Genomic DNA, 10,775 nt, shown 5'->3' on the forward strand with positions numbered 1-10,775 from the left:
GCAAAAGAATGTTTCGTTCTTTTAAAACCGTCCAATAAAAACTGTTAATGAAGACGTGAATCTTGAACCTTACCTCAAGAAGCAAAAGAATGATGTAACCAGAGGAAATGTGTATTGGGAACTACTTATATTTCGTGAGCCCAAGAATGGCAAAAGCGGTCGTGTCGAAGACTATTCAACACCTAATGAGAAGTGCTCTATCGAGAGAATGTATGTTGTCATCTATATTCATAATATATTTTTTTCAATTCAGTCAATCTTCCTTTTCTCTATTTTGTGAGAAAAATTTCTACATTCGTCCACCAATAAACCCAATCAATCGGTTGCTTTTTACAGTCAGGTTGCGAATTTTGCTTTTCAATAAATCTTACGGCTCCTTGAGGTGTCAACTTTTGTGAACGACGGTACAGGGCCCCAAGTTTGTATGTCTGGCACAGAGTTACCTTGCACTGTTCTGGAAAATATGGTCCCGAGGAAGAATCCTAACGCCTGCTCTCAGAGAGTTTGCTTAGTTTATCGATATTTATTTCGCAGCAACTGCAATATGTCTGATAAACTACTTGAAACAGCGTGAGGGGATTCATTTTGTGGACGGATCCTGAGTTGCAATAACCAAGGTTTTTCTGAAGGCTTGATTGTTAGGATAATGGTTCCTCTTAAACCTTCGAATAAAGTTGTTTGTGACGGAATTATCTTCATATGGTAGATTTAGAAACGAGTTGTTCATCTCTGCCATGACAACCAATAATCAATCGGATTTAGCAGAACTGTGCGGCACAACAATCCCATCCTGACTATTCATTTGTGATGAGAATATTCTTGCTACCCATTGGCTCAGTTGCTACCTGGCCATCGGCGCACACTTATATACGCCAATAAACAAGGCTTCCGTTATTCCGTTTTTTTTATTCGGCCTGTACAAAATCGATCATATAACCCTACTGTTGTTCCGATTTGGAGTAACAATTGTTTGATGTCACTGGTAGGCAGGCCATTGCCTGCCGCTCACTCTAAAATTTAATAAAAAATCGTAGCAATTTGCATCGTGATTTCCTCCAAAACTGTCAGTCAGAATTAGTGTCACCAAAATCCGAGATATGAGAAACATCCTTTAAAAGATTTCCCCAGTTTTGAATGGAAGTGCTTCCAATTGCATTAAGGTTCGTGTGATATGGTGAAACCTAGAATTACACTTGCGCCTCTTTCATAGGTTTCTGAGACAGTGAGAAGTAAACAAGGATGGACACAGTCCCAAACCAGTAGCTGATATATTCAACAAAGTTAGCAACTACGTTCATACGAGTGGGTGATAAACAAATAAACGTTGTAATACCCTAAGCCATGTTCTGTGCAGTGTCTACGAAAGTGGCCTGTCATTTTGTTCTTCGAGCACCATTTTTATGGTTTTATATTTGCAAACCGGAAAACCACAGAACGTTTGAAGAAAAACAAGGGAACTATTCGTAGATTTGCAGTGGCTTAGGGTCAAAATTCCAAGACCCACTTAACCCAAACTCAATAGAAAAGGCGACTGGTTTTCAAACAAACAGTATGTTGGATGAACCCAATAACTTCAGTAGAATAGAAGGCACAAAATAATTCATTCCATAACAAATATTTCCCCTCACTATCACAACCACTGAGATTGTGTATAGTGACATTAGCTGTGCTTGTTTTGCGGTCGATCACGTGACATAGGAAGGACTCCTATTGTCGAATGCCAAGCTCGGTATTGCTTCAGCTGTGTCCTGACAAAAGACTATTCTTCAATGCGTTGTATATCTAAAGTAGGTTCTTCAAAGTCTCTAGATAATGCTCAGTTTTATGCGCTGGTAATGGCTTACCAAAGCATCAAGTAACGGATCTTGATAAGTGAAGTGTGACGTGCGAATGGATTTTATCACTAAAAGCAGACTGGTGGGGTTGGTCACTGACGTAGCAAACCGTGTAACCAATCTCATCGAGTTATTTATTCTTATCGGTAGTTGTTAGTTTCGTAATGACCCCTTCCAGCATGCTGATTGCTAGACATAAAATCAAATGCATACTGCAATCCGATGGACGATTTCACTGAAAAATTCTATGAACAGTGTGTTCAATGAACACTGGTGTGATTAGGTCCACTGTAAATTCCTAATGCAATGAGACCATATGCAAACACAAACTGAGCCATTGCTCTGTTGTGGGGAGGGTGGCAGATAATTAATTTCAGTCAGATTTTCCAGAACTTAGCGCGTTAGTCATACTGACTGGCTTATCCGGAATCTCGGATAAGAACTAGCGTGTTCCTAAATTTCACACATGGTCTCCTGTTGAATTTCTGTTTTTGACTTTCCTGTCTCACAACTGCCTTAGTAACTTCATCCGATGTCTTGTGTGTGCCTGGGTACAATCTCGTGCAGCTTCTGGTCCTAATTTGACCTGAACCGTCTAGAGTTATATTGGAAGAGAATACAAGTGAATATCAAACTACAACAGTTATCTTAATTGTTGCGGGGTTATCCGATCTCGGCTTATACCGCGTACCCCAAGCTTTTTAAAACCAACATTCTTGGGGTGTCATAAGCAATCTTGTGTTTTTTCACCCAAGAATATGAAGTGTAAAGCCGAGACTCCTTAGAAAAATAGTTTGCACCTTATTCTTCATTTGGGCCGACAGCATAATCAGCATCATTATTGGTGGCCAAACTTCTGTGTTCAAGAGCGGTGCTTTGTTGCCGTATAACCGTATTTTTGGTGGCATTCTCGTGATTAAAAATAAGAGTGGATGGTAAAGGGAATCGGTGCTAGACTAACATTCATCCAGACGCCATTTCAGGTAATCTCGTCCTCTCTGAAGACGAAAATGATGTTGTCTGCATATTCGAGATCCACAAGGTTTTCGTTAGAAACTATGTAAACATTAGCCGTTTGAAGAACTTCCGACGTTTTTTAATAATCTCGTCTACGACGAAAATGAATAGGAATCTGAAGGATGGACATTTTTGACAAACTCCAATTTATGTACGGGAGCCTTTGAAGCCTTAGTCAACGCAACTCCCATCAGGCCGAAATCTTGCCACTCTCAAGTCACTTCACATGCCCCCCATGGGGTAACAAAAAACAAGTGGCGCCAGACGCCTCTCGAAGATCAGAGTCAAGCTGACACCCGTGTGTTTACTGCAATCACTGCGGCCCCTTTTTGATTATGGGCACTATCACTTATTTAACCCAGATGTCTGGGATAGTCTCCTTTTCACATAATAGATGAGACAAATACTGACTAAAGATTTCGCCCCTTTCCTCGGTTAACGTTGATGAGAGGCCTTCCTAGCAAGGAATTTGAAGGCCTCAGGGAGATTCTAGGTTTCCAGGGTTTTACTTTAGGTCCAGGATTTAAATGAGCGGCGGCAAGTGGCCAATAATACTGTTCCTTGTGGTGATTGGCGCTGTGGAAGATGCAGGGGTTATTATCATCCTTTATGATTTAGGTCGTAGACAGTTTTCTGGAACAGAAATGTTCTCCGAACTTGCCGAGCTTTTTTTGCCTCCAGCATTTCCTCAGTCTTCCGTGTACCAGTCTCCGCTCACGTTGTCGGGAGGGACAGTTTTACCGGTAATCCACCGAGTTGATTTACGCTCTGAACCGGAGGGAGAGTCTTTTCAAATATCCGAAAAGCAACAGTGATCCAACTGACAATCAGTGAGTGAAATTGGAAGCGTCGTGTCCCGGATCAAGTGTACAGTAATGTGCAAGAATGTGGACATTTCATTCTACCGCTAATATACGTTAGAGTATGTAGAGTTTGGAAGACAATAAAGAGGCTAGTTTAATTTTGGGATCCATCAGCCTCTTACAGGTTACGTGAATTTTCCGCTCTTTGAGTGGCCCTAGAAAGCAAAGGGAAAAGCACCTACGGTCTAGTGAGTCACCAGAATCAAAACAAGCACCTCAAAACGAGAACTAGTGAGTTAATAACCTCATCAACGGTAACTGATGGCAGTGTGATCAGTTCGAATCCACAGCTGGCACACTTTTGAAAGATACCCTAATGTCACGTGACTTCAGTTATTTTGAAGGTCAGAGCTATATAAAAACGGTCTTTGGTCAAAATAGCTCCAGCAGTCGTTGGCCTTCCTGCGTACGCATCAGATCTAATCCAAGTCGACGGCCCAAATGAGTTTCAGATATGCTAAGTTTGTAAAACCATGCATTCATATCTCCAACAAACCGCGATAACTGGGCTTCCGGCTTGTCGTGAAAGCCCATTTAAATTGTCATAATAGTTGTCTTTGATGGTGTTAGAGCTACAATCGGTTGGGGCATAACCAGACACGGTAAACAAAAATCGATCAATCTGGCGCCATTGAGAATACCTCACTGATCTCAAGGAGACTACTATCAGCGGGTGTCCATTTTACCCAGAGCCTTTTCTTCCGGTTTCGGTACATGCAAATCCTATTGCAGAGGTTTCTAGATTACGAAACTTGAACAGCCGGTAGCATGTGGACAGAGACACCGCCGTTAGCTCACTCAGTATTTCTACATCTTGAATGCCAGTTTCTGATACAAAACACACATCAGCCTCAAGCGAGTCGTGTAAAAGTAGGGGTTTCAGAGTGTGAACATTACAGGCAGCAGGTATACCGTGTGTCTAGACTTGAAGATTGATTTTGTTATGTCTGAAGCTGTCGGCTGGCAAGCAGACGTTTCAGCAAAACCGATGCCGATCAACAGGGTCGTCATTTCTAACGAATGAACCCACAAGCAATGAGTTACAGATGGGGTGTGGGGAGGTGGAAGAATCATGTGAATAAGAAAGGTGTCAGTAGTAACCTTTTTTGCTTGCCTGCCCTGTTGTATGTAGCAACCAAGGCTAACCCTCTGATGGCGCCACCTGAAAGCCGACCTGATTAACAGTCGTTTTTGTTGTAGGAAACGTGAGATACTGCCAGGCTGCTCAGATTTAGGGAGAACGAAAGCTTGGGTGCCAGGCAGCGTTTCCAGCGGGAAATGCCAGTACATTGCATTTTTAAGGGGCGATTTTTTATACAAACCCCAAAAACTGGAGGATCATGGGGCCATATTGGTTGGACCTCAGACCATTGTCTTACATGGCATGAAAGACTTCGCGAGTGTCGCACGGACATTCCCAATTTATTTCAAACAGTGATTGGCAAACGGGCTGTCACAGTAAAGTAGAATCCGGTCCCCTTGCGACGGATTTGGAGTTTTGCAAACAGTCTGGCACTGAACCGACATTCATCCATTTTATTTGTTAACTGTACTGCATTTGTGAACTCAGTTAGTTTTAAAAAGGCATTCAGCTGAATAACAATTGTACCTGTCGATTATGATGTTGCCCGACCGGACGTGCGCAGAAAGTTGCTGTTTTTCATTTGAAGTAATATCCGAGATACAGCTTGAGATTTTCGACCCGAAAGGCATGACTAATTTATTTCCTGGAATATCTTTGGCAGCCCATGACCCTTTTCCATCTTCCTAGAACCCACCATTTAGTCGCAGTTTCCGGTTTTCCGTCAAATATATGTTCTACTTGCACCCAAATTTATGAAATTCACCAGAAACGCTCATTTATAAACTCAAATTATGTGGTGTGTCCTTCGTCATTGATGATTTGTTTGGGTTTAAATACCATTTCAGTCAGTAAATTAGATGACTGCTTGCAGTGCTGATGAGTTACAGGTCCGAGAATTGCCTGATGATTTGAAGCAACGAAAATAAGCTTATTGAAGGCTTACCACAATCAACTCGTAAAGACCAGATATAAATGAAAGCAGTAAACATAAATGGTACAACAATTCTTGTCAAGGAGCAGCAACTCGGTTGTTCGAACAACAATGATTATAGGAGTCTGGTTGCATAGTTTACTGGGCTGGAACTTCACAATATAGTCAACGTGACCATTCAGGGGGACATACAATAGTCTGAAACATTCGTGCTGTTCGACTGGGAATGGAACCAGTCAAGAGATGTTTAATCCTCAGGATGGATGGCACAGAAGGAGTTTTTGTTTACAAAGCCTGAATTGAAATTCACTGATACCATGCACTTCCTTAGAGGAAATGATTTGGCTACATAAAGGCAGGGACACTAATTTATATTTCACAACGTGGCTTAAAAGCAGGTAAAAGGTGAAATACGTATTCAATATCATGAGGAGCTGACAAAAATGAAGCTCTTTACATCATGTCGTTGTATGTGATGTTGCAGTATGCCGGTATATGTCCACGCATACGATCTAAAAATTACCTCACTTCTTAAACGATCCAGCGATTTTCTAAGTGGTTTCCAGTTAGGACATGAATATGTCCATGAGCATTTTACGAGGTGAAGAACCCACTGCTATCCCACCAGTTTTTTTAGTAAAACCATCTTCCGAACAGCAAGTGAGAATTCATCTCACAACATATAATCAGTTCTCTCAGTCTGACATGGCTACGTGTGGAATGGCTACGTGTGGAATGGCTCCTCAGGTAACGACTACTGCAAATACTTCTCCGTTTCTCACCTCTTCCAGCAATACGTCTGATTTTAGGAGCTCCAGTATTATCCGTTGTTTTGGTTGGCATTTGAAATTTTGTTACCTTTGAAAACTTATTTTATACTTATGACGCAAGCTTTTCTGCTTAGATCACAACACCAGACTGTTTATCCGAGTTGTGAGAAAAATGTCAATGCTATTTCATGGCTTTTCTTACGCTTTGCGATGTCGCCTGTTCTGTAGGCCGTCGCTTTTCGGTTTGGATGATTTATAATGATGGCAAATCATTGGCCACACCAAACTTCATTCTGTCCAGTGCGTCATCTGGAGTGGATGCTAAATCAGATATTGAAGAGAACAATGGTACAAAATGAGCTCCAGTGGTGATCCAATCATAAATTTTTATACGTCACAGAATTTAGTGCCAGGAGAAAAGACCGTGCTTCAGCTAAACTGGAATTTCAAAATCAAAATCTAAAATTTTGGATTGTGGTTGAGGTTTGTCCAATGATAAAAACAAATACAAAATAGAGATCTCTTCCTGTCAGCGATTCTATTCTACGCTGAAAAGCATAGGAACACTGTAAAACCGCCTCAGCGTTTTCTGATAATCATTAGCCGTGCTGTTTCTTCCCAGCCAGGATGAAGCAGCTGCAAGAAAGTTCTTCGTTTTTCAGAGCAGCCTGACTTCACAGACAGGACGAAATCTTTGTTGTAAAAGAGTAAACCTTTTGACAACACTATCGAATATTCCTGATTTGCGGCAGACGTTTTAATTGCTACAAAGTGGATTAAAGGTTGTATGCCAAATCTTCTAGGGACTCAGCTCTATTTTAGTATGGAAACGCAATCTTTCATACACACACTGAACCTTGTTGCACCACTTATCAAGTGGCTCACCGCGTTTACGTAACAAAATTCACATTCCGACCTTGGGCACCGGTTATCGATTGAGGCCAGTTTGACGTTTTGCTCCTTGTTCTTCTCGACTTCATTTGTTTCATACGTATACTTTGCAAGATAGTTTGTCAGTGTACACTAACCGATCACACGAACTGAAGAGTACTGGACTGAGCGATAGATGTCAGTTGGGTCGAAATGAACGTTTAGCTATTTTTGTTTTTGCGTATGCCCTCTATCTAGAAGCTGGACTAAATCAATCCTCACCAGCAAACCTTAGTGCAGGCCACTCGAAAAAATGAGTGACTATTCCACATAAATGATTTCAAAGCATTAATCCGTCGTAGCACATAAATGCTGGATATGCCATATGTTCGTTAAGTAATTGTTCCTCGAACATTGATGTGCGCCTTCAAGTAATGGGAAAGCATTGATTGCGACTTGAAGACATCCCCAAGGTAGGCATGCATAGCAGTTGAACTATATCACTGCCTGACAGATATTAAATGCGATAATTCTTCAGTGTGATCAGGGGATGCCTCGTTATTATGAAGCAAACCACCTGTCTAGAAAATTCGATACACAGGATTTTCAGGATGTTATAACCGGGTAGCTTGATACAGTGGTGCCGAAGACTTGCAGAGATTACTGGGCCACAAGAGAGTAGCATGTCGAGATAACCTCAATCAAAACCAATAACATATACAAAGCTGTTTTCACATAACACCGCAGACCACAAATTATTAAAACACTGGTGACTGACTGACTGGTTTCGGATGACAACCAGCCAGTATTCCAGTTACTAGCCATCAGCTGTCTTTTACACTTTTGATTTGCTATTTCCTTCCCACGGGTGGGAAGCATCTTCAGTAGCGTTCATGTAGCACTCAGATCGGTTCAACGCGATTTGCTTCCGCATATGGATGTATGCAATGAGAAAAACTTTCTCAGGAGTTTTGGAACACGATGACCGATGAATCCACATCAACAGGCATATTCAACGTGTCAGAATGAGGTTGGCCTATTTGCCTGAAAACATACTGTAGTGTGCAACTCAGGTTTCCCCGATCCCCCCTACTTCTGGTTCCGCGTGCAATTTACGATATTTTGCACAACCAAAGTCAGTTTAGTGACAAACGTTGCTGTCTTCAGATGCATTACTATAAGCCTATTTACGAAGTATGAGGTTACAAAAGGTTCCATCAAAAAAAAGATAACCATCTGGTGAATTTCAACCCTAACAAGAGAGGACTTGGGCAGTCACAATTCTGGGTATTTCGGTAAACGAATAACCGCGATTTTCAAGGACACTGTGAAACAGTAACTAAGAATGCAGGATATCTAAATGATACTTCGCCAAGAGATTTAGTGGAAAACCGCAAATTTCGAATGTGAGTTTTTAATTCATTTGAGTCCTTTATACCCTGGAAAAATTGTACTAATTTTTCAGCTTAAACAACCTTTTGTGACTATTTGGGTGGTTCACACGAGAGCGGAGAAAAGTCAACTACTCTCCCTTTTACAAGAAGTCACTTACGTTGACTTTCTACCCCCATACTAAGACTTTAATTCAGGCCATCTGATAGGTGAAGTGAGTGGATTACCACTACTTTCGCTGTCCAATCTGGACGCGCTGAAAACACATAGCCAAGATCAAACTTGATGTTCCGCATCCTGATTTGAATAAAACAGCCGTGTCTCAACGCAGCGATTGCTGCTCAAGAAAACTACGTATTTCACGACTACCGGGATCCAAATAACCAAGAATGTAAAGTTTCTACGATTTCTTTAATAAACCGTATAACCAGTTTCATAATTTAGACACCATGCAGACTCTGTTGTTATACATGACGGGTCCCAGAAATCCATTAATTTTTTAGACTTCGGTTGAACCTAGTTGTTGAGTCAGCAAAAGACATCCAACCAAATGGGTCTTTGTTGTAATGGTAAAACTGAGCAAACATCAGAGGCTACTTCTGGCATGTCGACATTTGTTATTAAAATGGGAATCCATGAACATATATTGTTTGTATATATGCATATATATACGAAAACACAAATATTCCTGGATCCAAAGTCGATGAATTTTTCGGGGTACGGTGTCTGGTTTGTCTTAGTCACACACGAAGAGTTCAAAGTGCAAATGCGTCACCAGTTTTTCAGTCTACCAGGTACACGTGTTTCCAACAGGTGATTGCATCAAGGTAGATATTAGCCACATTGGCATGACCAATTATAAAGTTTATGGGTTCTGTTGCGAATTCATCACCCGATTCGATGAACTGAAGTGTAGTCAAAGTTTTTTCCCGAAACACAGTGTGGGCATTTAAAGTCTTAAAACTTTTTAAAACTGATGTACGAAACTGATTCTTTTTTCGTGTTCACCATTAAGTGGGATAAGCTGATACCAAGGGATAACGTTTTGTATGCATGTAACGTTAATTTCATAATTACAGCCGCAAAAATGTTGCATGAAATTTGTCAGGCTGACATATACCCTTAGCATCGACTTTATTTAAATGCATAAAAACATTTATTAGGAAAACTCTGTCGGCATTTCTCTTTCACGTTACTTAAGACCCCATTCCACAAGAAATCTTGGAGGATGGACGTCTGAAACTTCGAGATAAACAAACCTCATTTTTCATTTGTATCATGTAATCTTTGAAAAAAATATGAAATCAAAGACGAAAGTCGGGGATTAACGATAATTATAAAATCAGTGAAAAATGAAGACCAAACCTGGAAAGCAAACAAAAATAGGTAGGTATACCCCGAACTGTTGGTATTCCGACAGTGGCACCTGCCCGTGCCCTAGTTCAGTCCAGCAAATCGATCAAGATTAATTAATCTTCAACATTTTTCAATAGTTCATGAATTTTCCAACCAAAAGACCTCCAACTATCGGATGCCACTTATTCTGGAACAGATTCCGAAAGAACGTCAGTCGTGCCAAACCATAGTGTCGGCAGAAAATTGTCAGTAATGGTAGTCTGAATAATTACATAATTAATGGTCAGTTTTAGTTTGTCATTGTTCTCATGTCGTTGCTTCTCGTTGAAATCTATCCTGGTTTATTTCATGCAAATTTATACGTGCTATCTTAATTTAGCTGTTTGAGGAGTCCGAAATGATGCGCAAATGGACCATGGACGATCTTCCTTACATGGCCTATGTACCAAAAAATGCTCCTACTACGAAACTACGGGAAAATGCTCCCTGGAATATTACACGTAAGATGACGAGGACTAAGAAGTGAGCTTCAGAACTACATCATTTCAGAAAGCATCGATAAAAATCTCTAGATTTATTGCTTTTCCGATACAATGACCCTGTCCAACGGAGAAGATTCCCCAAGCTGCAACAGGAAGTTTGAATTATCGCTTTCTT

Source organism: Opisthorchis viverrini (genome assembly GCF_000715545.1).
Source record: "Opisthorchis viverrini unplaced genomic scaffold opera_v5_40, whole genome shotgun sequence".
NCBI lineage: Eukaryota > Metazoa > Platyhelminthes > Trematoda > Opisthorchiida > Opisthorchiidae > Opisthorchis > Opisthorchis viverrini.